This window comes from Nelusetta ayraudi, unplaced genomic scaffold (assembly GCF_046127955.1).
Source record: "Nelusetta ayraudi isolate G7.1 ecotype Tasmania unplaced genomic scaffold, CSIRO-AGI_Nayr_v1 ptg000135l, whole genome shotgun sequence".
In the NCBI taxonomy this organism is placed as follows: domain Eukaryota; kingdom Metazoa; phylum Chordata; class Actinopteri; order Tetraodontiformes; family Monacanthidae; genus Nelusetta; species Nelusetta ayraudi.
Window position 1 is genome coordinate 3,936,833 of NW_027466185.1, and position 20,668 is coordinate 3,957,500.

Below are 20,668 nucleotides of genomic sequence, written 5' to 3' on the forward strand. Positions count from 1 at the left end.
GCCTGTTTGCAACAGCGTCTCTCGCTTACGGCCATACCACCCTGAGAACGCCCGATCTCGTCTGATCTCGGAAGCTAAGCAGGGTCGGGCCTGGTTAGTACTTGGATGGGAGACCGCCTGGGAATACCAGGTGCCGTAAGCTTTTTGTCCCGGCAGGGGGTGCTGTTTCCACGTGCAACTTTATGAGGAAATCACAAGACAAACTGTTTTTTGCTGCCGGTTCATTTAAACAAACTCACAAACTAACTAACTAACTAAATGAATGAATGAATAAATGAACACCACATGCACGGCTTCATAGGCAAGGTGCACTTCCTCCATGCTGCAGGTTTATAAGGCCTGTTTGCAACAGCGTCTCTCGCTTACGGCCATACCACCCTGAGAACGCCCGATCTCGTCTGATCTCGGAAGCTAAGCAGGGTCGGGCCTGGTTAGTACTTGGATGGGAGACCGCCTGGGAATACCAGGTGCCGTAAGCTTTTTGTCCCGGCAGGGGGTGCTGTTTCCACGTGCAACTTTATGAGGAAATCACAAGACAAACTGTTTTTTGCTGCCGGTTCATTTAAACAAACTCACAAACTAACTAACTAACTAACTAACTAACTAAATGAATGAATGAATAAATGAACACCACATGCACGGCTTCATAGGCAAGGTGCACTTCCTCCATGCTGCAGGTTTATAAGGCCTGTTTGCAACAGCGTCTCTCGCTTACGGCCATACCACCCTGAGAACGCCCGATCTCGTCTGATCTCGGAAGCTAAGCAGGGTCGGGCCTGGTTAGTACTTGGATGGGAGACCGCCTGGGAATACCAGGTGCCGTAAGCTTTTTGTCCCGGCAGGGGTGCTGTTTCCACGTGCAACTTTGTGAGGAAATCACAAGACAAACTGTTTTTTGCTGCCGGTTCATTTAAACAAACTCACAAACTAACTAACTAACTAAATGAATGAATGAATAAATGAACACCACATGCACGGCTTCATAGGCAAGGTGCACTTCCTCCATGCTGCAGGTTTATAAGGCCTGTTTGCAACAGCGTCTCTCGCTTACGGCCATACCACCCTGAGAACGCCCGATCTCGTCTGATCTCGGAAGCTAAGCAGGGTCGGGCCTGGTTAGTACTTGGATGGGAGACCGCCTGGGAATACCAGGTGCCGTAAGCTTTTTGTCCCGGCAGGGGTGCTGTTTCCACGTGCAACTTTGTGAGGAAATCACAAGACAAACTGTTTTTTGCTGGCGGTTCATTTAAACAAACTCACAAACTAACTAACTAACTAACTAAATGAATGAATGAATGAATGAATAAATGAACACCACATGCACGGCTTCATAGGCAAGGTGCACTTCCTCCATGCTGCAGGTTTATAAGGCCTGTTTGCAACAGCGTCTCTCGCTTACGGCCATACCACCCTGAGAACGCCCGATCTCGTCTGATCTCGGAAGCTAAGCAGGGTCGGGCCTGGTTAGTACTTGGATGGGAGACCGCCTGGGAATATCAGGTGCCGTAAGCTTTTTGTCCCGGCAGGGGGTGCTGTTTCCACGTGCAACTTTATGAGGAAATCACAAGACAAACTGTTTTTTGCTGCCGGTTCATTTAAACAAACTCACAAACTAACTAACTAACTAACTAACTAAATGAATGAATGAATAAATGAATAAATGAACACCACATGCACGGCTTCATAGGCAAGGTGCACTTCCTCCATGCTGCAGGTTTATAAGGCCTGTTTGCAACAGCGTCTCTCGCTTACGGCCATACCACCCTGAGAACGCCCGATCTCGTCTGATCTCGGAAGCTAAGCAGGGACGGGCCTGGTTAGTACTTGGATGGGAGACCGCCTGGGAATACCAGGTGCCGTAAGCTTTTTGTCCCAGCAGGGGGTGCTGTTTCCACGTGCAACTTTATGAGGAAATCACAAGACAAACTGTTTTTTGCTGCCGGTTCATTTAAACAAACTCACAAACTAACTAACTAACTAACTAACTAAATGAATGAATGAATAAATGAACACCACATGCACGGCTTCATAGGCAAGGTGCACTTCCTCCATGCTGCAGGTTTATAAGGCCTGTTTGCAACAGCGTCTCTCGCTTACGGCCATACCACCCTGAGAACGCCCGATCTCGTCTGATCTCGGAAGCTAAGCAGGGTCGGGCCTGGTTAGTACTTGGATGGGAGACCGCCTGGGAATACCAGGTGCCGTAAGCTTTTTGTCCCGGCAGGGGTGCTGTTTCCACGTGCAACTTTGTGAGGAAATCACAAGACAAACTGTTTTTTGCTGGCGGTTCATTTAAACAAACTCACAAACTAACTAACTAACTAACTAAATGAATGAATGAATGAATGAATAAATGAACACCACATGCACGGCTTCATAGGCAAGGTGCACTTCCTCCATGCTGCAGGTTTATAAGGCCTGTTTGCAACAGCGTCTCTCGCTTACGGCCATACCACCCTGAGAACGCCCGATCTCGTCTGATCTCGGAAGCTAAGCAGGGTCGGGCCTGGTTAGTACTTGGATGGGAGACCGCCTGGGAATACCAGGTGCCGTAAGCTTTTTGTCCCGGCAGGGGGTGCTGTTTCCACGTGCAACTTTATGAGGAAATCACAAGACAAACTGTTTTTTGCTGCCGGTTCATTTAAACAAACTCACAAACTAACTAACTAACTAAATGAATGAATGAATAAATGAACACCACATGCACGGCTTCATAGGCAAGGTGCACTTCCTCCATGCTGCAGGTTTATAAGGCCTGTTTGCAACAGCGTCTCTCGCTTACGGCCATACCACCCTGAGAACGCCCGATCTCGTCTGATCTCGGAAGCTAAGCAGGGTCGGGCCTGGTTAGTACTTGGATGGGAGACCGCCTGGGAATACCAGGTGCCGTAAGCTTTTTGTCCCGGCAGGGGGTGCTGTTTCCACGTGCAACTTTATGAGGAAATCACAAGACAAACTGTTTTTTGCTGCCGGTTCATTTAAACAAACTCACAAACTAACTAACTAACTAACTAACTAAATGAATGAATGAATAAATGAACACCACATGCACGGCTTCATAGGCAAGGTGCACTTCCTCCATGCTGCAGGTTTATAAGGCCTGTTTGCAACAGCGTCTCTCGCTTACGGCCATACCACCCTGAGAACGCCCGATCTCGTCTGATCTCGGAAGCTAAGCAGGGTCGGGCCTGGTTAGTACTTGGATGGGAGACCGCCTGGGAATACCAGGTGCCGTAAGCTTTTTGTCCCGGCAGGGGGTGCTGTTTCCACGTGCAACTTTATGAGGAAATCACAAGACAAACTGTTTTTTGCTGCCGGTTCATTTAAACAAACTCACAAACTAACTAACTAACTAACTAATTAAATGAATGAATGAATAAATGAACACCACATGCACGGCTTCATAGGCAAGGTGCACTTCCTCCATGCTGCAGGTTTATAAGGCCTGTTTGCAACAGCGTCTCTCGCTTACGGCCATACCACCCTGAGAACGCCCGATCTCGTCTGATCTCGGAAGCTAAGCAGGGTCGGGCCTGGTTAGTACTTGGATGGGAGACCGCCTGGGAATACCAGGTGCCGTAAGCTTTTTGTCCCGGCAGGGGTGCTGTTTCCACGTGCAACTTTGTGAGGAAATCACAAGACAAACTGTTTTTTGCTGGCGGTTCATTTAAACAAACTCACAAACTAACTAACTAACTAACTAAATGAATGAATGAATGAATGAATAAATGAACACCACATGCACGGCTTCATAGGCAAGGTGCACTTCCTCCATGCTGCAGGTTTATAAGGCCTGTTTGCAACAGCGTCTCTCGCTTACGGCCATACCACCCTGAGAACGCCCGATCTCGTCTGAACTCGGAAGCTAAGCAGGGTCGGGCCTGGTTAGTACTTGGATGGGAGACCGCCTGGGAATACCAGGTGCCGTAAGCTTTTTGTCCCGGCAGGGGGTGCTGTTTCCACGTGCAACTTTATGAGGAAATCACAAGACAAACTGTTTTTTGCTGCCGGTTCATTTAAACAAACTCACAAACTAACTAACTAACTAACTAACTAAATGAATGAATGAATAAATGAACACCACATGCACGGCTTCATAGGCAAGGTGCACTTCCTCCATGCTGCAGGTTTATAAGGCCTGTTTGCAACAGCGTCTCTCGCTTACGGCCATACCACCCTGAGAACGCCCGATCTCGTCTGATCTCGGAAGCTAAGCAGGGTCGGGCCTGGTTAGTACTTGGATGGGAGACCGCCTGGGAATACCAGGTGCCGTACGCTTTTTGTCCCGGCAGGGGTGCTGTTTCCACGTGCAACTTTGTGAGGAAATCACAAGACAAACTGTTTTTTGCTGGCGGTTCATTTAAACAAACTCACAAACTAACTAACTAACTAACTAAATGAATGAATGAATGAATGAATAAATGAACACCACATGCACGGCTTCATAGGCAAGGTGCACTTCCTCCATGCTGCAGGTTTATAAGGCCTGTTTGCAACAGCGTCTCTCGCTTACGGCCATACCACCCTGAGAACGCCCGATCTCGTCTGATCTCGGAAGCTAAGCAGGGTCGGGCCTGGTTAGTACTTGGATGGGAGACCGCCTGGGAATACCAGGTGCCGTAAGCTTTTTGTCCCGGCAGGGGGTGCTGTTTCCACGTGCAACTTTATGAGGAAATCACAAGACAAACTGTTTTTTGCTGCCGGTTCATTTAAACAAACTCACAAACTAACTAACTAACTAACTAAATGAATGAATGAATGAATGAATAAATGAACACCACATGCACGGCTTCATAGGCAAGGTGCACTTCCTCCATGCTGCAGGTTTATAAGGCCTGTTTGCAACAGCGTCTCTCGCTTACGGCCATACCACCCTGAGAACGCCCGATCTCGTCTGATCTCGGAAGCTAAGCAGGGTCGGGCCTGGTTAGTACTTGGATGGGAGACCGCCTGGGAATACCAGGTGCCGTAAGCTTTTTGTCCCGGCAGGGGTGCTGTTTCCACGTGCAACTTTGTGAGGAAATCACAAGACAAACTGTTTTTTGCTGGCGGTTCATTTAAACAAACTCACAAACTAACTAACTAACTAACTAAATGAATGAATGAATGAATGAATAAATGAACACCACATGCACGGCTTCATAGGCAAGGTGCACTTCCTCCATGCTGCAGGTTTATAAGGCCTGTTTGCAACAGCGTCTCTCGCTTACGGCCATACCACCCTGAGAACGCCCGATCTCGTCTGATCTCGGAAGCTAAGCAGGGTCGGGCCTGGTTAGTACTTGGATGGGAGACCGCCTGGGAATACCAGGTGCCGTAAGCTTTTTGTCCCGGCAGGGGGTGCTGTTTCCACGTGCAACTTTATGAGGAAATCACAAGACAAACTGTTTTTTGCTGCCGGTTCATTTAAACAAACTCACAAACTAACTAACTAACTAAATGAATGAATGAATAAATGAACACCACATGCACGGCTTCATAGGCAAGGTGCACTTCCTCCATGCTGCAGGTTTATAAGGCCTGTTTGCAACAGCGTCTCTCGCTTACGGCCATACCACCCTGAGAACGCCCGATCTCGTCTGATCTCGGAAGCTAAGCAGGGTCGGGCCTGGTTAGTACTTGGATGGGAGACCGCCTGGGAATACCAGGTGCCGTAAGCTTTTTGTCCCGGCAGGGGGTGCTGTTTCCACGTGCAACTTTATGAGGAAATCACAAGACAAACTGTTTTTTGCTGCCGGTTCATTTAAACAAACTCACAAACTAACTAACTAACTAACTAACTAAATGAATGAATGAATAAATGAACACCACATGCACGGCTTCATAGGCAAGGTGCACTTCCTCCATGCTGCAGGTTTATAAGGCCTGTTTGCAACAGCGTCTCTCGCTTACGGCCATACCACCCTGAGAACGCCCGATCTCGTCTGATCTCGGAAGCTAAGCAGGGTCGGGCCTGGTTAGTACTTGGATGGGAGACCGCCTGGGAATACCAGGTGCCGTAAGCTTTTTGTCCCGGCAGGGGTGCTGTTTCCACGTGCAACTTTGTGAGGAAATCACAAGACAAACTGTTTTTTGCTGGCGGTTCATTTAAACAAACTCACAAACTAACTAACTAACTAACTAAATGAATGAATGAATGAATGAATAAATGAACACCACATGCACGGCTTCATAGGCAAGGTGCACTTCCTCCATGCTGCAGGTTTATAAGGCCTGTTTGCAACAGCGTCTCTCGCTTACGGCCATACCACCCTGAGAACGCCCGATCTCGTCTGAACTCGGAAGCTAAGCAGGGTCGGGCCTGGTTAGTACTTGGATGGGAGACCGCCTGGGAATACCAGGTGCCGTAAGCTTTTTGTCCCGGCAGGGGGTGCTGTTTCCACGTGCAACTTTATGAGGAAATCACAAGACAAACTGTTTTTTGCTGCCGGTTCATTTAAACAAACTCACAAACTAACTAACTAACTAACTAACTAAATGAATGAATGAATAAATGAACACCACATGCACGGCTTCATAGGCAAGGTGCACTTCCTCCATGCTGCAGGTTTATAAGGCCTGTTTGCAACAGCGTCTCTAGCTTACGGCCATACCACCCTGAGAACGCCCGATCTCGTCTGATCTCGGAAGCTAAGCAGGGTCGGGCCTGGTTAGTACTTGGATGGGAGACCGCCTGGGAATACCAGGTGCCGTAAGCTTTTTGTCCCGGCAGGGGGTGCTGTTTCCACGTGCAACTTTATGAGGAAATCACAAGACAAACTGTTTTTTGCTGCCGGTTCATTTAAACAAACTCACAAACTAACTAACTAACTAACTAACTAAATGAATGAATGAATAAATGAACACCACATGCACGGCTTCATAGGCAAGGTGCACTTCCTCCATGCTGCAGGTTTATAAGGCCTGTTTGCAACAGCGTCTCTCGCTTACGGCCATACCACCCTGAGAACGCCCGATCTCGTCTGATCTCGGAAGCTAAGCAGGGTCGGGCCTGGTTAGTACTTGGATGGGAGACCGCCTGGGAATACCAGGTGCCGTAAGCTTTTTGTCCCGGCAGGGGTGCTGTTTCCACGTGCAACTTTGTGAGGAAATCACAAGACAAACTGTTTTTTGCTGGCGGTTCATTTAAACAAACTCACAAACTAACTAACTAACTAACTAAATGAATGAATGAATGAATGAATAAATGAACACCACATGCACGGCTTCATAGGCAAGGTGCACTTCCTCCATGCTGCAGGTTTATAAGGCCTGTTTGCAACAGCGTCTCTCGCTTACGGCCATACCACCCTGAGAACGCCCGATCTCGTCTGATCTCGGAAGCTAAGCAGGGTCGGGCCTGGTTAGTACTTGGATGGGAGACCGCCTGGGAATACCAGGTGCCGTAAGCTTTTTGTCCCGGCAGGGGGTGCTGTTTCCACGTGCAACTTTATGAGGAAATCACAAGACAAACTGTTTTTTGCTGCCGGTTCATTTAAACAAACTCACAAACTAACTAACTAACTAACTAACTAAATGAATGAATGAATAAATGAACACCACATGCACGGCTTCATAGGCAAGGTGCACTTCCTCCATGCTGCAGGTTTATAAGGCCTGTTTGCAACAGCGTCTCTCGCTTACGGCCATACCACCCTGAGAACGCCCGATCTCGTCTGATCTCGGAAGCTAAGCAGGGTCGGGCCTGGTTAGTACTTGGATGGGAGACCGCCTGGGAATACCAGGTGCCGTAACCTTTTTGTCCCGGCAGGGGTGCTGTTTCCACGTGCAACTTTGTGAGGAAATCACAAGACAAACTGTTTTTTGCTGGCGGTTCATTTAAACAAACTCACAAACTAACTAACTAACTAACTAAATGAATGAATGAATGAATGAATAAATGAACACCACATGCACGGCTTCATAGGCAAGGTGCACTTCCTCCATGCTGCAGGTTTATAAGGCCTGTTTGCAACAGCGTCTCTCGCTTACGGCCATACCACCCTGAGAACGCCCGATCTCGTCTGATCTCGGAAGCTAAGCAGGGTCGGGCCTGGTTAGTACTTGGATGGGAGACCGCCTGGGAATACCAGGTGCCGTAAGCTTTTTGTCCCGGCAGGGGGTGCTGTTTCCACGTGCAACTTTATGAGGAAATCACAAGACAAACTGTTTTTTGCTGCCGGTTCATTTAAACAAACTCACAAACTAACTAACTAACTAAATGAATGAATGAATAAATGAACACCACATGCACGGCTTCATAGGCAAGGTGCACTTCCTCCATGCTGCAGGTTTATAAGGCCTGTTTGCAACAGCGTCTCTCGCTTACGGCCATACCACCCTGAGAACGCCCGATCTCGTCTGATCTCGGAAGCTAAGCAGGGTCGGGCCTGGTTAGTACTTGGATGGGAGACCGCCTGGGAATACCAGGTGCCGTAAGCTTTTTGTCCCGGCAGGGGGTGCTGTTTCCACGTGCAACTTTATGAGGAAATCACAAGACAAACTGTTTTTTGCTGCCGGTTCATTTAAACAAACTCACAAACTAACTAACTAACTAAATGAATGAATGAATAAATGAACACCACATGCACGGCTTCATAGGCAAGGTGCACTTCCTCCATGCTGCAGGTTTATAAGGCCTGTTTGCAACAGCGTCTCTCGCTTACGGCCATACCACCCTGAGAACGCCCGGTCTCGTCTGATCTCGGAAGCTAAGCAGGGTCGGGCCTGGTTAGTACTTGGATGGGAGACCGCCTGGGAATACCAGGTGCCGTAAGCTTTTTGTCCCGGCAGGGGTGCTGTTTCCACGTGCAACTTTGTGAGGAAATCACAAGACAAACTGTTTTTTGCTGCCGGTTCATTTAAACAAACTCACAAACTAACTAACTAACTAACTAAATGAATGAATGAATGAATGAATAAATGAACACCACATGCACGGCTTCATAGGCAAGGTGCACTTCCTCCATGCTGCAGGTTTATAAGGCCTGTTTGCAACAGCGTCTCTCGCTTACGGCCATACCACCCTGAGAACGCCCGATCTCGTCTGATCTCGGAAGCTAAGCAGGGTCGGGCCTGGTTAGTACTTGGATGGGAGACCGCCTGGGAATACCAGGTGCCGTAAGCTTTTTGTCCCGGCAGGGGGTGCTGTTTCCACGTGCAACTTTATGAGGAAATCACAAGACAAACTGTTTTTTGCTGCCGGTTCATTTAAACAAACTCACAAACTAACTAACTAACTAACTAACTAAATGAATGAATGAATAAATGAACACCACATGCACGGCTTCATAGGCAAGGTGCACTTCCTCCATGCTGCAGGTTTATAAGGCCTGTTTGCAACAGCGTCTCTCGCTTACGGCCATACCACCCTGAGAACGCCCGATCTCGTCTGATCTCGGAAGCTAAGCAGGGTCGGGCCTGGTTAGTACTTGGATGGGAGACCGCCTGGGAATACCAGGTGCCGTAAGCTTTTTGTCCCGGCAGGGGTGCTGTTTCCACGTGCAACTTTGTGAGGAAATCACAAGACAAACTGTTTTTTGCTGGCGGTTCATTTAAACAAACTCACAAACTAACTAACTAACTAACTAAATGAATGAATGAATGAATGAATAAATGAACACCACATGCACGGCTTCATAGGCAAGGTGCACTTCCTCCATGCTGCAGGTTTATAAGGCCTGTTTGCAACAGCGTCTCTCGCTTACGGCCATACCACCCTGAGAACGCCCGATCTCGTCTGATCTCGGAAGCTAAGCAGGGTCGGGCCTGGTTAGTACTTGGATGGGAGACCGCCTGGGAATACCAGGTGCCGTAAGCTTTTTGTCCCGGCAGGGGGTGCTGTTTCCACGTGCAACTTTGTGAGGAAATCACAAGACAAACTGTTTTTTGCTGCCGGTTCATTTAAACAAACTCACAAACTAACTAACTAACTAAATGAATGAATGAATAAATGAACACCACATGCACGGCTTCATAGGCAAGGTGCACTTCCTCCATGCTGCAGGTTTATAAGGCCTGTTTGCATCAGCGTCTCTCGCTTACGGCCATACCACCCTGAGAACGCCCGATCTCGTCTGATCTCGGAAGCTAAGCAGGGTCGGGCCTGGTTAGTACTTGGATGGGAGACCGCCTGGGAATACCAGGTGCCGTAAGCTTTTTGTCCCGGCAGGGGTGCTTTTTCCACGTGCAACTTTGTGAGGAAATCACAAGACAAACTGTTTTTTGCTGGCGGTTCATTTAAACAAACTCACAAACTAACTAACTAACTAACTAAATGAATGAATGAATGAATGAATAAATGAACACCACATGCACGGCTTCATAGGCAAGGTGCACTTCCTCCATGCTGCAGGTTTATAAGGCCTGTTTGCAACAGCGTCTCTCGCTTACGGCCATACCACCCTGAGAACGCCCGATCTCGTCTGATCTCGGAAGCTAAGCAGGGTCGGGCCTGGTTAGTACTTGGATGGGAGACCGCCTGGGAATACCAGGTGCCGTAAGCTTTTTGTCCCGGCAGGGGGTGCTGTTTCCACGTGCAACTTTATGAGGAAATCACAAGACAAACTGTTTTTTGCTGCCGGTTCATTTAAACAAACTCACAAACTAACTAACTAACTAAATGAATGAATGAATAAATGAACACCACATGCACGGCTTCATAGGCAAGGTGCACTTCCTCCATGCTGCAGGTTTATAAGGCCTGTTTGCAACAGCGTCTCTCGCTTACGGCCATACCACCCTGAGAACGCCCGATCTCGTCTGATCTCGGAAGCTAAGCAGGGTCGGGCCTGGTTAGTACTTGGATGGGAGACCGCCTGGGAATACCAGGTGCCGTAAGCTTTTTGTCCCGGCAGGGGGTGCTGTTTCCACGTGCAACTTTATGAGGAAATCACAAGACAAACTGTTTTTTGCTGCCGGTTCATTTAAACAAACTCACAAACTAACTAACTAACTAAATGAATGAATGAATAAATGAACACCACATGCACGGCTTCATAGGCAAGGTGCACTTCCTCCATGCTGCAGGTTTATAAGGCCTGTTTGCAACAGCGTCTCTCGCTTACGGCCATACCACCCTGAGAACGCCCGATCTCGTCTGATCTCGGAAGCTAAGCAGGGTCGGGCCTGGTTAGTACTTGGATGGGAGACCGCCTGGGAATACCAGGTGCCGTAAGCTTTTTGTCCCGGCAGGGGGTGCTGTTTCCACGTGCAACTTTATGAGGAAATCACAAGACAAACTGTTTTTTGCTGCCGGTTCATTTAAACAAACTCACAAACTAACTAACTAACTAACTAAATGAATGAATGAATGAATGAATAAATGAACACCACATGCACGGCTTCATAGGCAAGGTGCACTTCCTCCATGCTGCAGGTTTATAAGGCCTGTTTGCAACAGCGTCTCTCGCTAACGGCCATACCACCCTGAGAACGCCCGATCTCGTCTGATCTCGGAAGCTAAGCAGGGTCGGGCCTGGTTAGTACTTGGATGGGAGACCGCCTGGGAATACCAGGTGCCGTAAGCTTTTTGTCCCGGCAGGGGGTGCTGTTTCCACGTGCAACTTTATGAGGAAATCACAAGACAAACTGTTTTTTGCTGCCGGTTCATTTAAACAAACTCACAAACTAACTAACTAACTAAATGAATGAATGAATAAATGAACACCACATGCACGGCTTCATAGGCAAGGTGCACTTCCTCCATGCTGCAGGTTTATAAGGCCTGTTTGCAACAGCGTCTCTCGCTTACGGCCATACCACCCTGAGAACGCCCGATCTCGTCTGATCTCGGAAGCTAAGCAGGGTCGGGCCTGGTTAGTACTTGGATGGGAGACCGCCTGGGAATACCAGGTGCCGTAAGCTTTTTGTCCCGGCAGGGATGCTGTTTCCACGTGCAACTTTGTGAGGAAATCACAAGACAAACTGTTTTTTGCTGCCGGTTCATTTAAACAAACTCACAAACTAACTAACTAACTAACTAAATGAATGAATGAATGAATGAATAAATGAACACCACATGCACGGCTTCATAGGCAAGGTGCACTTCCTCCATGCTGCAGGTTTATAAGGCCTGTTTGCAACAGCGTCTCTCGCTTACGGCCATACCACCCTGAGAACGCCCGATCTCGTCTGATCTCGGAAGCTAAGCAGGGTCGGGCCTGGTTAGTACTTTGATGGGAGACCGCCTGGGAATACCAGGTGCCGTAAGCTTTTTGTCCCGGCAGGGGGTGCTGTTTCCACGTGCAACTTTATGAGGAAATCACAAGACAAACTGTTTTTTGCTGCCGGTTCATTTAAACAAACTCACAAACTAACTAACTAACTAACTAACTAAATGAATGAATGAATAAATGAACACCACATGCACGGCTTCATAGGCAAGGTGCACTTCCTCCATGCTGCAGGTTTATAAGGCCTGTTTGCAACAGCGTCTCTCGCTTACGGCCATACCACCCTGAGAACGCCCGATCTCGTCTGATCTCGGAAGCTAAGCAGGGTCGGGCCTGGTTAGTACTTGGATGGGAGACCGCCTGGGAATACCAGGTGCCGTAAGCTTTTTGTCCCGGCAGGGGTGCTGTTTCCACGTGCAACTTTGTGAGGAAATCACAAGACAAACTGTTTTTTGCTGCCGGTTCATTTAAACAAACTCACAAACTAACTAACTAACTAAATGAATGAATGAATAAATGAACACCACATGCACGGCTTCATAGGCAAGGTGCACTTCCTCCATGCTGCAGGTTTATAAGGCCTGTTTGCAACAGCGTCTCTCGCTTACGGCCATACCACCCTGAGAACGCCCGATCTCGTCTGATCTCGGAAGCTAAGCAGGGTCGGGCCTGGTTAGTACTTGGATGGGAGACCGCCTGGGAATACCAGGTGCCGTAAGCTTTTTGTCCCGGCAGGGGGTGCTGTTTCCACGTGCAACTTTATGAGGAAATCACAAGACAAACTGTTTTTTGCTGCCGGTTCATTTAAACAAACTCACAAACTAACTAACTAACTAAATGAATGAATGAATAAATGAACACCACATGCACGGCTTCATAGGCAAGGTGCACTTCCTCCATGCTGCAGGTTTATAAGGCCTGTTTGCAACAGCGTCTCTCGCTTACGGCCATACCACCCTGAGAACGCCCGATCTCGTCTGATCTCGGAAGCTAAGCAGGGTCTGGCCTGGTTAGTACTTGGATGGGAGACCGCCTGGGAATACCAGGTGCCGTAAGCTTTTTGTCCCGGCAGGGGTGCTGTTTCCACGTGCAACTTTGTGAGGAAATCACAAGACAAACTGTTTTTTGCTGCCGGTTCATTTAAACAAACTCACAAACTAACTAACTAACTAACTAAATGAATGAATGAATGAATGAATAAATGAACACCACATGCACGGCTTCATAGGCAAGGTGCACTTCCTCCATGCTGCAGGTTTATAAGGCCTGTTTGCAACAGCGTCTCTCGCTTACGGCCATACCACCCTGAGAACGCCCGATCTCGTCTGATCTCGGAAGCTAAGCAGGGTCGGGCCTGGTTAGTACTTGGATGGGAGACCGCCTGGGAATACCAGGTGCCGTAAGCTTTTTGTCCCGGCAGGGGTGCTGTTTCCACGTGCAACTTTGTGAGGAAATCACAAGACAAACTGTTTTTTGCTGGCGGTTCATTTAAACAAACTCACAAACTAACTAACTAACTAACTAAATGAATGAATGAATGAATGAATAAATGAACACCACATGCACGGCTTCATAGGCAAGGTGCACTTCCTCCATGCTGCAGGTTTATAAGGCCTGTTTGCAACTGCGTCTCTCGCTTACGGCCATACCACCCTGAGAACGCCCGATCTCGTCTGATCTCGGAAGCTAAGCAGGGTCGGGCCTGGTTAGTACTTGGATGGGAGACCGTCTGGGAATACCAGGTGCCGTAAGCTTTTTGTCCCGGCAGGGGGTGCTGTTTCCACGTGCAACTTTATGAGGAAATCACAAGACAAACTGTTTTTTGCTGCCGGTTCATTTAAACAAACTCACAAACTAACTAACTAACTAACTAACTAAATGAATGAATGAATAAATGAACACCACATGCACGGCTTCATAGGCAAGGTGCACTTCCTCCATGCTGCAGGTTTATAAGGCCTGTTTGCAACAGCGTCTCTCGCTTACGGCCATACCACCCTGAGAACGCCCGATCTCGTCTGATCTCGGAAGCTAAGCAGGGTCGGGCCTGGTTAGTACTTGGATGGGAGACCGCCTGGGAATACCAGGTGCCGTAAGCTTTTTGTCCCGGCAGGGGTGCTGTTTCCACGTGCAACTTTGTGAGGAAATCACAAGACAAACTGTTTTTTGCTGCCGGTTCATTTAAACAAACTCACAAACTAACTAACTAACTAAATGAATGAATGAATAAATGAACACCACATGCACGGCTTCATAGGCAAGGTGCACTTCCTCCATGCTGCAGGTTTATAAGGCCTGTTTGCAACAGCGTCTCTCGCTTACGGCCATACCACCCTGAGAACGCCCGATCTCGTCTGATCTCGGAAGCTAAGCAGGGTCGGGCCTGGTTAGTACTTGGATGGGAGACCGCCTGGGAATACCAGGTGCCGTAAGCTTTTTGTCCCGGCAGGGGGTGCTGTTTCCACGTGCAACTTTATGAGGAAATCACAAGACAAACTGTTTTTTGCTGCCGGTTCATTTAAACAAACTCACAAACTAACTAACTAACTAAATGAATGAATGAATAAATGAACACCACATGCACGGCTTCATAGGCAAGGTGCACTTCCTCCATGCTGCAGGTTTATAAGGCCTGTTTGCAACAGCGTCTCTCGCTTACGGCCATACCACCCTGAGAACGCCCGATCTCGTCTGATCTCGGAAGCTAAGCAGGGTCGGGCCTGGTTAGTACTTGGATGGGAGACCGCCTGGGAATACCAGGTGCCGTAAGCTTTTTGTCCCGGCAGGGGGTGCTGTTTCCACGTGCAACTTTATGAGGAAATCACAAGACAAACTGTTTTTTGCTGCCGGTTCATTTAAACAAACTCACAAACTAACTAACTAACTAACTAACTAAATGAATGAATGAATAAATGAACACCACATGCACGGCTTCATAGGCAAGGTGCACTTCCTCCATGCTGCAGGTTTATAAGGCCTGTTTGCAACAGCGTCTCTCGCTTACGGCCATACCACCCTGAGAACGCCCGATCTCGTCTGATCTCGGAAGCTAAGCAGGGTCGGGCCTGGTTAGTACTTGGATGGGAGACCGCCTGGGAATACCAGGTGCCGTAAGCTTTTTGTCCCGGCAGGGGTGCTGTTTCCACGTGCAACTTTGTGAGGAAATCACAAGACAAACTGTTTTTTGCTGCCGGTTCATTTAAACAAACTCACAAACTAACTAACTAACTAACTAAATGAATGAATGAATGAATGAATAAATGAACACCACATGCACGGCTTCATAGGCAAGGTGCACTTCCTCCATGCTGCAGGTTTATAAGGCCTGTTTGCAACAGCGTCTCTCGCTTACGGCCATACCACCCTGAGAACGCCCGATCTCGTCTGATCTCGGAAGCTAAGCAGGGTCGGGCCTGGTTAGTACTTGGATGGGAGACCGTCTGGGAATACCAGGTGCCGTAAGCTTTTTGTCCCGGCAGGGGGTGCTGTTTCCACGTGCAACTTTATGAGGAAATCACAAGACAAACTGTTTTTTGCTGCCGGTTCATTTAAACAAACTCACAAACTAACTAACTAACTAACTAACTAAATGAATGAATGAATGAATGAATAAATGAACACTACATGCACGGCTTCATAGGCAAGGTGCACTTCCTCCATGCTGCAGGTTTATAAGGCCTGTTTGCAACAGCGTCTCTCGCTTACGGCCATACCACCCTGAGAACGCCCGATCTCGTCTGATCTCGGAAGCTAAGCAGGGTCGGGCCTGGTTAGTACTTGGATGGGAGACCGCCTGGGAATACCAGGTGCCGTAAGCTTTTTGTCCCGGCAGGGGGTGCTGTTTCCACGTGCAACTTTATGAGGAAATCACAAGACAAACTGTTTTTTGCTGCCGGTTCATTTAAACAAACTCACAAACTAACTAACTAACTAACTAAATGAATGAATGAATGAATGAATAAATGAACACCACATGCACGGCTTCATAGGCAAGGTGCACTTCCTCCATGCTGCAGGTTTATAAGGCCTGTTTGCAACAGCGTCTCTCGCTTACGGCCATACCACCCTGAGAACGCCCGATCTCGTCTGATCTCGGAAGCTAAGCAGGGTCGGGCCTGGTTAGTACTTGGATGGGAGACCGCCTGGGAATACCAGGTGCCGTAAGCTTTTTGTCCCGGCAGGGGGTGCTGTTTCCACGTGCAACTTTATGAGGAAATCACAAGACAAACTGTTTTTTGCTGCCGGTTCATTTAAACAAACTCACAAACTAACTAACTAACTAACTAACTAAATGAATGAATGAATAAATGAACACCACATGCACGGCTTCATAGGCAAGGTGCACTTCCTCCATGCTGCAGGTTTATAAGGCCTGTTTGCAACAGCGTCTCTCGCTTACGGCCATACCACCCTGAGAACGCCCGATCTCGTCTGATCTCGGAAGCTAAGCAGGGTCGGGCCTGGTTAGTACTTGGATGGGAGACCGCCTGGGAATACCAGGTGCCGTAAGCTTTTTGTCCCGGCAGGGGTGCTGTTTCCACGTGCAACTTTGTGAGGAAATCACAAGACAAACTGTTTTTTGCTGCCGGTTCATTTAAACAAACTCACAAACTAACTAACTAACTAACTAAATGAATGAATGAATGAATGAATAAATGAACACCACATGCACGGCTTCATAGGCAAGGTGCACTTCCTCCATGCTGCAGGTTTATAAGGCCTGTTTGCAACAGCGTCTCTCGCTTACGGCCATACCACCCTGAGAACGCCCGATCTCGTCTGATCTCGGAAGCTAAGCAGGGTCGGGCCTGGTTAGTACTTGGATGGGAGACCGCCTGGGAATACCAGGTGCCGTAAGCTTTTTGTCCCGGCAGGGGGTGCTGTTTCCACGTGCAACTTTATGAGGAAATCACAAGACAAACTGTTTTTTGCTGCCGGTTCATTTAAACAAACTCACAAACTAACTAACTAACTAAATGAATGAATGAATAAATGAACACCACATGCACGGCTTCATAGGCAAGGTGCACTTCCTCCATGCTGCAGGTTTATAAGGCCTGTTTGCAACAGCGTCTCTCGCTTACGGCCATACCACCCTGAGAACGCCCGATCTCGTCTGATCTCGGAAGCTAAGCAGGGTCGGGCCTGGTTAGTACTTGGATGGGAGACCGCCTGGGAATACCAGGTGCCGTAAGCTTTTTGTCCCGGCAGGGGGTGCTGTTTCCACGTGCAACTTTATGAGGAAATCACAAGACAAACTGTTTTTTGCTGGCGGTTCATTTAAACAAACTCACAAACTAACTAACTAACTAACTAAATGAATGAATGAATGAATGAATAAATGAACACCACATGCACGGCTTCATAGGCAAGGTGCACTTCCTCCATGCTGCAGGTTTATAAGGCCTGTTTGCAACAGCGTCTCTCGGTTACGGCCATACCACCCTGAGAACGCCCGATCTCGTCTGATCTCGGAAGCTAAGCAGGGTCGGGCCTGGTTAGTACTTGGATGGGAGACCGCCTGGGAATACCAGGTGCCGTAAGCTTTTTGTCCCGGCAGGGGGTGCTGTTTCCACGTGCAACTTTATGAGGAAATCACAAGACAAACTGTTTTTTGCTGCCGGTTCATTTAAACAAACTCACAAACTAACTAACTAACTAACTAACTAAATGAATGAATGAATAAATGAACACCACATGCACGGCTTCATAGGCAAGGTGCACTTCCTCCATGCTGCAGGTTTATAAGGCCTGTTTGCAACAGCGTCTCTCGCTTACGGCCATACCACCCTGAGAACGCCCGATCTCGTCTGATCTCGGAAGCTAAGCAGGGTCGGGCCTGGTTAGTACTTGGATGGGAGACCGCCTGGGAATACCAGGTGCCGTAAGCTTTTTGTCCCGGCAGGGGTGCTGTTTCCACGTGCAACTTTGTGAGGAAATCACAAGACAAACTGTTTTTTGCTGGCGGTTCATTTAAACAAACTCACAAACTAACTAACTAACTAACTAAATGAATGAATGAATGAATGAATAAATGAACACCACATGCACGGCTTCATAGGCAAGGTGCACTTCCTCCATGCTGCAGGTTTATAAGGCCTGTTTGCAACAGCGTCTCTCGCTTACGGCCATACCACCCTGAGAACGCCCGATCTCGTCTGATCTCGGAAGCTAAGCAGGGTCGGGCCTGGTTAGTACTTGGATGGGAGACCGCCTGGGAATACCAGGTGCCGTAAGCTTTTTGTCCCGGCAGGGGGTGCTGTTTCCACGTGCAACTTTATGAGGAAATCACAAGACAAACTGTTTTTTGCTGCCGGTTCATTTAAACAAACTCACAAACTAACTAACTAACTAAATGAATGAATGAATAAATGAACACCACATGCACGGCTTCATAGGCAAGGTGCACTTCCTCCATGCTGCAGGTTTATAAGGCCTGTTTGCAACAGCGTCTCTCGCTTACGGCCATACCACCCTGAGAACGCCCGATCTCGTCTGATCTCGGAAGCTAAGCAGGGTCGGGCCTGGTTAGTACTTGGATGGGAGACCGCCTGGGAATACCAGGTGCCGTAAGCTTTTTGTCCCGGCAGGGGGTGCTGTTTCCACGTGCAACTTTATGAGGAAATCACAAGACAAACTGTTTTTTGCTGCCGGTTCATTTAAACAAACTCACAAACTAACTAACTAACTAACTAACTAAATGAATGAATGAATGAATGAATAAATGAACACCACATGCACGGCTTCATAGGCAAGGTGCACTTCCTCCATGCTGCAGGTTTATAAGGCCTGTTTGCAACAGCGTCTCTCGCTTACGGCCATACCACCCTGAGAACGCCCGATCTCGTCTGATCTCGGAAGCTAAGCAGGGTCGGGCCTGGTTAGTACTTGGATGGGAGACCGCCTGGGAATACCAGGTGCCGTAAGCTTTTTGTCCCGGCAGGGGGTGCTGTTTCCACGTGCAACTTTATGAGGAAATCACAAGACAAACTGTTTTTTGCTGCCGGTTCATTTAAACAAACTCACAAACTAACTAACTAACTAACTAAATGAATGAATGAATGAATGAATAAATGAACACCACATGCACGGCTTCATAGGCAAGGTGCACTTCCTCCATGCTGCAGGTTTATAAGGCCTGTTTGCAACAGCGTCTCTCGCTTACGGCCATACCACCCTGAGAACGCCCGATCTCGTCTGATCTCGGAAGCTAAGCAGGGTCGGGCCTGGTTAGTACTTGGATGGGAGACCGCCTGGGAATACCAGGTGCCGTAAGCTTTTTGTCCCGGCAGGGGGTGCTGTTTCCACGTGCAACTTTATGAGGAAATCACAAGACAAACTGTTTTTTGCTGGCGGTTCATATAAACAAACTCACAAACTAACTAACTAACTAACTAACTAAATGAATGAATGAATGAATGAATAAATGAACACCACATGCACGGCTTCATAGGCAAGGTGCACTTCCTCCATGCTGCAGGTTTATAAGGCCTGTTTGCAACAGCGTCTCTCGCTTACGGCCATACCACCCTGAGAACGCCCGATCTCGTCTGATCTCGGAAGCTAAGCAGGGTCGGGCCTGGTTAGTACTTGGATGGGAGACCGCCTGGGAATACCAGGTGCCGTAAGCTTTTTGTCCCGGCAGGGGGTGCTGTTTCCACGTGCAACTTTATGAGGAAATCACAAGACAAACTGTTTTTTGCTGGCGGTTCATTTAAACAAACTCACAAACTAACTAACTAACTAACTAAATGAATGAATGAATAAATGAACACCACATGCACGACTTCATAGGCAAGGTGCACTTCCTCCATGCTGCAGGTTTATAAGGCCTGTTTGCAACAGCGTCTCTCGCTTACGGCCATACCACCCTGAGAACGCCCGATCTCGTCTGATCTCGGAAACTAAGCAGGGTCGGGCCTGGTTAGTACTTGGATGGGAGACCGCCTGGGAATACCAGGTGCCGTAAGCTTTTTGTCCCGGCAGGGGGTGCTGTTTCCACGTGCAACTTTATGAGGAAATCACAAGACAAACTGTTTTTTGCTGCCGGTTCATTTAAACAAACTCACAAACTAACTAACTAACTAACTAAATGAATGAATGAATGAATGAATAAATGAACACCACATGCACGGCTTCATAGGCAAGGTGCACTTCCTCCATGCTGCAGGTTTATAAGGCCTGTTTGCAACAGCGTCTCTCGCTTACGGCCATACCACCCTGAGAACGCCCGATCTCGTCTGATCTCGGAAGCTAAGCAGGGTCGGGCCTGGTTAGTACTTGGATGGGAGACCGCCTGGGAATACCAGGTGCCGTAAGCTTTTTGTCCCGGCAGGGGGTGCTGTTTCCACGTGCAACTTTATGAGGAAATCACAAGACAAACTGTTTTTTGCTGCCGGTTCATTTAAACAAACTCACAAACTAACTAACTAACTAACTAACTAAATGAATGAATGAATAAATGAACACCACATGCACGGCTTCATAGGCAAGGTGCACTTCCTCCATGCTGCAGG

The 20,668-nt window shown here is 48.1% G+C and overlaps 60 non-coding genes across 60 annotated transcripts; all 60 read left to right on the forward strand.

Annotated features, from left to right (window-relative positions):
• Positions 1–23: 23 nt before the first annotated feature.
• LOC142877948 (5S ribosomal RNA) lies at positions 24–142 on the forward strand. Its single transcript, XR_012924236.1, has one exon. It is a non-coding gene; the product is annotated as a 5S ribosomal RNA (ribosomal RNA).
• Positions 143–360: 218 nt separating this feature from the next.
• Positions 361–479, forward strand: LOC142877949 (5S ribosomal RNA). The gene has a single exon (XR_012924237.1). It is a non-coding gene; the product is annotated as a 5S ribosomal RNA (ribosomal RNA).
• A 230-nt stretch (positions 480–709) lies between these two features.
• LOC142877950 (5S ribosomal RNA) lies at positions 710–828 on the forward strand. Its single transcript, XR_012924238.1, has one exon. It is a non-coding gene; the product is annotated as a 5S ribosomal RNA (ribosomal RNA).
• Positions 829–1,045: 217 nt separating this feature from the next.
• LOC142877951 (5S ribosomal RNA) lies at positions 1,046–1,164 on the forward strand. Its single transcript, XR_012924239.1, has one exon. It is a non-coding gene; the product is annotated as a 5S ribosomal RNA (ribosomal RNA).
• Positions 1,165–1,393: 229 nt separating this feature from the next.
• LOC142878204 (5S ribosomal RNA) lies at positions 1,394–1,512 on the forward strand. Its single transcript, XR_012924482.1, has one exon. It is a non-coding gene; the product is annotated as a 5S ribosomal RNA (ribosomal RNA).
• A 234-nt stretch (positions 1,513–1,746) lies between these two features.
• LOC142878202 (5S ribosomal RNA) lies at positions 1,747–1,865 on the forward strand. The gene has a single exon (XR_012924480.1). It is a non-coding gene; the product is annotated as a 5S ribosomal RNA (ribosomal RNA).
• Positions 1,866–2,091: 226 nt separating this feature from the next.
• LOC142877953 (5S ribosomal RNA) lies at positions 2,092–2,210 on the forward strand. Its single transcript, XR_012924241.1, has one exon. It is a non-coding gene; the product is annotated as a 5S ribosomal RNA (ribosomal RNA).
• Positions 2,211–2,439: 229 nt separating this feature from the next.
• LOC142877955 (5S ribosomal RNA) lies at positions 2,440–2,558 on the forward strand. The gene has a single exon (XR_012924242.1). It is a non-coding gene; the product is annotated as a 5S ribosomal RNA (ribosomal RNA).
• Positions 2,559–2,776: 218 nt separating this feature from the next.
• LOC142877956 (5S ribosomal RNA) lies at positions 2,777–2,895 on the forward strand. Its single transcript, XR_012924243.1, has one exon. It is a non-coding gene; the product is annotated as a 5S ribosomal RNA (ribosomal RNA).
• Positions 2,896–3,121: 226 nt separating this feature from the next.
• LOC142877957 (5S ribosomal RNA) lies at positions 3,122–3,240 on the forward strand. Its single transcript, XR_012924244.1, has one exon. It is a non-coding gene; the product is annotated as a 5S ribosomal RNA (ribosomal RNA).
• A 226-nt stretch (positions 3,241–3,466) lies between these two features.
• LOC142877958 (5S ribosomal RNA) lies at positions 3,467–3,585 on the forward strand. The gene has a single exon (XR_012924245.1). It is a non-coding gene; the product is annotated as a 5S ribosomal RNA (ribosomal RNA).
• A 229-nt stretch (positions 3,586–3,814) lies between these two features.
• On the forward strand, positions 3,815–3,933 carry LOC142878635 (5S ribosomal RNA). Its single transcript, XR_012924892.1, has one exon. It is a non-coding gene; the product is annotated as a 5S ribosomal RNA (ribosomal RNA).
• Positions 3,934–4,159: 226 nt separating this feature from the next.
• On the forward strand, positions 4,160–4,278 carry LOC142878341 (5S ribosomal RNA). Its single transcript, XR_012924612.1, has one exon. It is a non-coding gene; the product is annotated as a 5S ribosomal RNA (ribosomal RNA).
• A 229-nt stretch (positions 4,279–4,507) lies between these two features.
• On the forward strand, positions 4,508–4,626 carry LOC142877959 (5S ribosomal RNA). Its single transcript, XR_012924246.1, has one exon. It is a non-coding gene; the product is annotated as a 5S ribosomal RNA (ribosomal RNA).
• Positions 4,627–4,856: 230 nt separating this feature from the next.
• On the forward strand, positions 4,857–4,975 carry LOC142877960 (5S ribosomal RNA). Its single transcript, XR_012924247.1, has one exon. It is a non-coding gene; the product is annotated as a 5S ribosomal RNA (ribosomal RNA).
• A 229-nt stretch (positions 4,976–5,204) lies between these two features.
• LOC142877961 (5S ribosomal RNA) lies at positions 5,205–5,323 on the forward strand. The gene has a single exon (XR_012924248.1). It is a non-coding gene; the product is annotated as a 5S ribosomal RNA (ribosomal RNA).
• A 218-nt stretch (positions 5,324–5,541) lies between these two features.
• Positions 5,542–5,660, forward strand: LOC142877962 (5S ribosomal RNA). Its single transcript, XR_012924249.1, has one exon. It is a non-coding gene; the product is annotated as a 5S ribosomal RNA (ribosomal RNA).
• A 226-nt stretch (positions 5,661–5,886) lies between these two features.
• Positions 5,887–6,005, forward strand: LOC142877963 (5S ribosomal RNA). Its single transcript, XR_012924250.1, has one exon. It is a non-coding gene; the product is annotated as a 5S ribosomal RNA (ribosomal RNA).
• A 229-nt stretch (positions 6,006–6,234) lies between these two features.
• Positions 6,235–6,353, forward strand: LOC142878757 (5S ribosomal RNA). The gene has a single exon (XR_012925004.1). It is a non-coding gene; the product is annotated as a 5S ribosomal RNA (ribosomal RNA).
• Positions 6,354–6,579: 226 nt separating this feature from the next.
• On the forward strand, positions 6,580–6,698 carry LOC142877965 (5S ribosomal RNA). The gene has a single exon (XR_012924252.1). It is a non-coding gene; the product is annotated as a 5S ribosomal RNA (ribosomal RNA).
• A 226-nt stretch (positions 6,699–6,924) lies between these two features.
• On the forward strand, positions 6,925–7,043 carry LOC142877966 (5S ribosomal RNA). The gene has a single exon (XR_012924253.1). It is a non-coding gene; the product is annotated as a 5S ribosomal RNA (ribosomal RNA).
• A 229-nt stretch (positions 7,044–7,272) lies between these two features.
• LOC142877967 (5S ribosomal RNA) lies at positions 7,273–7,391 on the forward strand. The gene has a single exon (XR_012924254.1). It is a non-coding gene; the product is annotated as a 5S ribosomal RNA (ribosomal RNA).
• Positions 7,392–7,617: 226 nt separating this feature from the next.
• On the forward strand, positions 7,618–7,736 carry LOC142878405 (5S ribosomal RNA). Its single transcript, XR_012924674.1, has one exon. It is a non-coding gene; the product is annotated as a 5S ribosomal RNA (ribosomal RNA).
• A 229-nt stretch (positions 7,737–7,965) lies between these two features.
• Positions 7,966–8,084, forward strand: LOC142877968 (5S ribosomal RNA). The gene has a single exon (XR_012924255.1). It is a non-coding gene; the product is annotated as a 5S ribosomal RNA (ribosomal RNA).
• Positions 8,085–8,302: 218 nt separating this feature from the next.
• On the forward strand, positions 8,303–8,421 carry LOC142877969 (5S ribosomal RNA). Its single transcript, XR_012924256.1, has one exon. It is a non-coding gene; the product is annotated as a 5S ribosomal RNA (ribosomal RNA).
• Positions 8,422–8,639: 218 nt separating this feature from the next.
• Positions 8,640–8,758, forward strand: LOC142878306 (5S ribosomal RNA). The gene has a single exon (XR_012924579.1). It is a non-coding gene; the product is annotated as a 5S ribosomal RNA (ribosomal RNA).
• A 229-nt stretch (positions 8,759–8,987) lies between these two features.
• On the forward strand, positions 8,988–9,106 carry LOC142877971 (5S ribosomal RNA). Its single transcript, XR_012924258.1, has one exon. It is a non-coding gene; the product is annotated as a 5S ribosomal RNA (ribosomal RNA).
• A 226-nt stretch (positions 9,107–9,332) lies between these two features.
• Positions 9,333–9,451, forward strand: LOC142877972 (5S ribosomal RNA). Its single transcript, XR_012924259.1, has one exon. It is a non-coding gene; the product is annotated as a 5S ribosomal RNA (ribosomal RNA).
• A 229-nt stretch (positions 9,452–9,680) lies between these two features.
• LOC142877973 (5S ribosomal RNA) lies at positions 9,681–9,799 on the forward strand. Its single transcript, XR_012924260.1, has one exon. It is a non-coding gene; the product is annotated as a 5S ribosomal RNA (ribosomal RNA).
• Positions 9,800–10,017: 218 nt separating this feature from the next.
• LOC142877974 (5S ribosomal RNA) lies at positions 10,018–10,136 on the forward strand. The gene has a single exon (XR_012924261.1). It is a non-coding gene; the product is annotated as a 5S ribosomal RNA (ribosomal RNA).
• Positions 10,137–10,365: 229 nt separating this feature from the next.
• On the forward strand, positions 10,366–10,484 carry LOC142877975 (5S ribosomal RNA). The gene has a single exon (XR_012924262.1). It is a non-coding gene; the product is annotated as a 5S ribosomal RNA (ribosomal RNA).
• Positions 10,485–10,702: 218 nt separating this feature from the next.
• LOC142877977 (5S ribosomal RNA) lies at positions 10,703–10,821 on the forward strand. The gene has a single exon (XR_012924264.1). It is a non-coding gene; the product is annotated as a 5S ribosomal RNA (ribosomal RNA).
• Positions 10,822–11,039: 218 nt separating this feature from the next.
• On the forward strand, positions 11,040–11,158 carry LOC142877978 (5S ribosomal RNA). Its single transcript, XR_012924265.1, has one exon. It is a non-coding gene; the product is annotated as a 5S ribosomal RNA (ribosomal RNA).
• A 230-nt stretch (positions 11,159–11,388) lies between these two features.
• On the forward strand, positions 11,389–11,507 carry LOC142878252 (5S ribosomal RNA). Its single transcript, XR_012924528.1, has one exon. It is a non-coding gene; the product is annotated as a 5S ribosomal RNA (ribosomal RNA).
• Positions 11,508–11,725: 218 nt separating this feature from the next.
• On the forward strand, positions 11,726–11,844 carry LOC142877979 (5S ribosomal RNA). Its single transcript, XR_012924266.1, has one exon. It is a non-coding gene; the product is annotated as a 5S ribosomal RNA (ribosomal RNA).
• A 229-nt stretch (positions 11,845–12,073) lies between these two features.
• LOC142878177 (5S ribosomal RNA) lies at positions 12,074–12,192 on the forward strand. The gene has a single exon (XR_012924457.1). It is a non-coding gene; the product is annotated as a 5S ribosomal RNA (ribosomal RNA).
• A 226-nt stretch (positions 12,193–12,418) lies between these two features.
• LOC142877980 (5S ribosomal RNA) lies at positions 12,419–12,537 on the forward strand. The gene has a single exon (XR_012924267.1). It is a non-coding gene; the product is annotated as a 5S ribosomal RNA (ribosomal RNA).
• A 217-nt stretch (positions 12,538–12,754) lies between these two features.
• On the forward strand, positions 12,755–12,873 carry LOC142877981 (5S ribosomal RNA). The gene has a single exon (XR_012924268.1). It is a non-coding gene; the product is annotated as a 5S ribosomal RNA (ribosomal RNA).
• A 218-nt stretch (positions 12,874–13,091) lies between these two features.
• LOC142878465 (5S ribosomal RNA) lies at positions 13,092–13,210 on the forward strand. Its single transcript, XR_012924732.1, has one exon. It is a non-coding gene; the product is annotated as a 5S ribosomal RNA (ribosomal RNA).
• A 229-nt stretch (positions 13,211–13,439) lies between these two features.
• On the forward strand, positions 13,440–13,558 carry LOC142877982 (5S ribosomal RNA). Its single transcript, XR_012924269.1, has one exon. It is a non-coding gene; the product is annotated as a 5S ribosomal RNA (ribosomal RNA).
• Positions 13,559–13,787: 229 nt separating this feature from the next.
• On the forward strand, positions 13,788–13,906 carry LOC142878193 (5S ribosomal RNA). The gene has a single exon (XR_012924472.1). It is a non-coding gene; the product is annotated as a 5S ribosomal RNA (ribosomal RNA).
• A 226-nt stretch (positions 13,907–14,132) lies between these two features.
• Positions 14,133–14,251, forward strand: LOC142877983 (5S ribosomal RNA). Its single transcript, XR_012924270.1, has one exon. It is a non-coding gene; the product is annotated as a 5S ribosomal RNA (ribosomal RNA).
• Positions 14,252–14,468: 217 nt separating this feature from the next.
• Positions 14,469–14,587, forward strand: LOC142877984 (5S ribosomal RNA). The gene has a single exon (XR_012924271.1). It is a non-coding gene; the product is annotated as a 5S ribosomal RNA (ribosomal RNA).
• Positions 14,588–14,805: 218 nt separating this feature from the next.
• LOC142877985 (5S ribosomal RNA) lies at positions 14,806–14,924 on the forward strand. Its single transcript, XR_012924272.1, has one exon. It is a non-coding gene; the product is annotated as a 5S ribosomal RNA (ribosomal RNA).
• Positions 14,925–15,150: 226 nt separating this feature from the next.
• Positions 15,151–15,269, forward strand: LOC142877986 (5S ribosomal RNA). The gene has a single exon (XR_012924273.1). It is a non-coding gene; the product is annotated as a 5S ribosomal RNA (ribosomal RNA).
• Positions 15,270–15,498: 229 nt separating this feature from the next.
• Positions 15,499–15,617, forward strand: LOC142878194 (5S ribosomal RNA). Its single transcript, XR_012924473.1, has one exon. It is a non-coding gene; the product is annotated as a 5S ribosomal RNA (ribosomal RNA).
• Positions 15,618–15,851: 234 nt separating this feature from the next.
• Positions 15,852–15,970, forward strand: LOC142877988 (5S ribosomal RNA). Its single transcript, XR_012924275.1, has one exon. It is a non-coding gene; the product is annotated as a 5S ribosomal RNA (ribosomal RNA).
• A 230-nt stretch (positions 15,971–16,200) lies between these two features.
• LOC142877989 (5S ribosomal RNA) lies at positions 16,201–16,319 on the forward strand. The gene has a single exon (XR_012924276.1). It is a non-coding gene; the product is annotated as a 5S ribosomal RNA (ribosomal RNA).
• Positions 16,320–16,545: 226 nt separating this feature from the next.
• LOC142877991 (5S ribosomal RNA) lies at positions 16,546–16,664 on the forward strand. Its single transcript, XR_012924277.1, has one exon. It is a non-coding gene; the product is annotated as a 5S ribosomal RNA (ribosomal RNA).
• Positions 16,665–16,893: 229 nt separating this feature from the next.
• On the forward strand, positions 16,894–17,012 carry LOC142877992 (5S ribosomal RNA). Its single transcript, XR_012924278.1, has one exon. It is a non-coding gene; the product is annotated as a 5S ribosomal RNA (ribosomal RNA).
• Positions 17,013–17,230: 218 nt separating this feature from the next.
• Positions 17,231–17,349, forward strand: LOC142877993 (5S ribosomal RNA). The gene has a single exon (XR_012924279.1). It is a non-coding gene; the product is annotated as a 5S ribosomal RNA (ribosomal RNA).
• A 230-nt stretch (positions 17,350–17,579) lies between these two features.
• On the forward strand, positions 17,580–17,698 carry LOC142878345 (5S ribosomal RNA). Its single transcript, XR_012924616.1, has one exon. It is a non-coding gene; the product is annotated as a 5S ribosomal RNA (ribosomal RNA).
• Positions 17,699–17,924: 226 nt separating this feature from the next.
• On the forward strand, positions 17,925–18,043 carry LOC142877994 (5S ribosomal RNA). Its single transcript, XR_012924280.1, has one exon. It is a non-coding gene; the product is annotated as a 5S ribosomal RNA (ribosomal RNA).
• A 229-nt stretch (positions 18,044–18,272) lies between these two features.
• LOC142877995 (5S ribosomal RNA) lies at positions 18,273–18,391 on the forward strand. Its single transcript, XR_012924281.1, has one exon. It is a non-coding gene; the product is annotated as a 5S ribosomal RNA (ribosomal RNA).
• Positions 18,392–18,609: 218 nt separating this feature from the next.
• On the forward strand, positions 18,610–18,728 carry LOC142877996 (5S ribosomal RNA). The gene has a single exon (XR_012924282.1). It is a non-coding gene; the product is annotated as a 5S ribosomal RNA (ribosomal RNA).
• Positions 18,729–18,962: 234 nt separating this feature from the next.
• On the forward strand, positions 18,963–19,081 carry LOC142877997 (5S ribosomal RNA). Its single transcript, XR_012924283.1, has one exon. It is a non-coding gene; the product is annotated as a 5S ribosomal RNA (ribosomal RNA).
• A 230-nt stretch (positions 19,082–19,311) lies between these two features.
• LOC142877998 (5S ribosomal RNA) lies at positions 19,312–19,430 on the forward strand. Its single transcript, XR_012924284.1, has one exon. It is a non-coding gene; the product is annotated as a 5S ribosomal RNA (ribosomal RNA).
• A 234-nt stretch (positions 19,431–19,664) lies between these two features.
• On the forward strand, positions 19,665–19,783 carry LOC142878000 (5S ribosomal RNA). The gene has a single exon (XR_012924286.1). It is a non-coding gene; the product is annotated as a 5S ribosomal RNA (ribosomal RNA).
• Positions 19,784–20,005: 222 nt separating this feature from the next.
• LOC142878412 (5S ribosomal RNA) lies at positions 20,006–20,124 on the forward strand. The gene has a single exon (XR_012924681.1). It is a non-coding gene; the product is annotated as a 5S ribosomal RNA (ribosomal RNA).
• Positions 20,125–20,354: 230 nt separating this feature from the next.
• On the forward strand, positions 20,355–20,473 carry LOC142878001 (5S ribosomal RNA). Its single transcript, XR_012924287.1, has one exon. It is a non-coding gene; the product is annotated as a 5S ribosomal RNA (ribosomal RNA).
• The last annotated feature ends 195 nt before the right edge of the window (positions 20,474–20,668 follow it).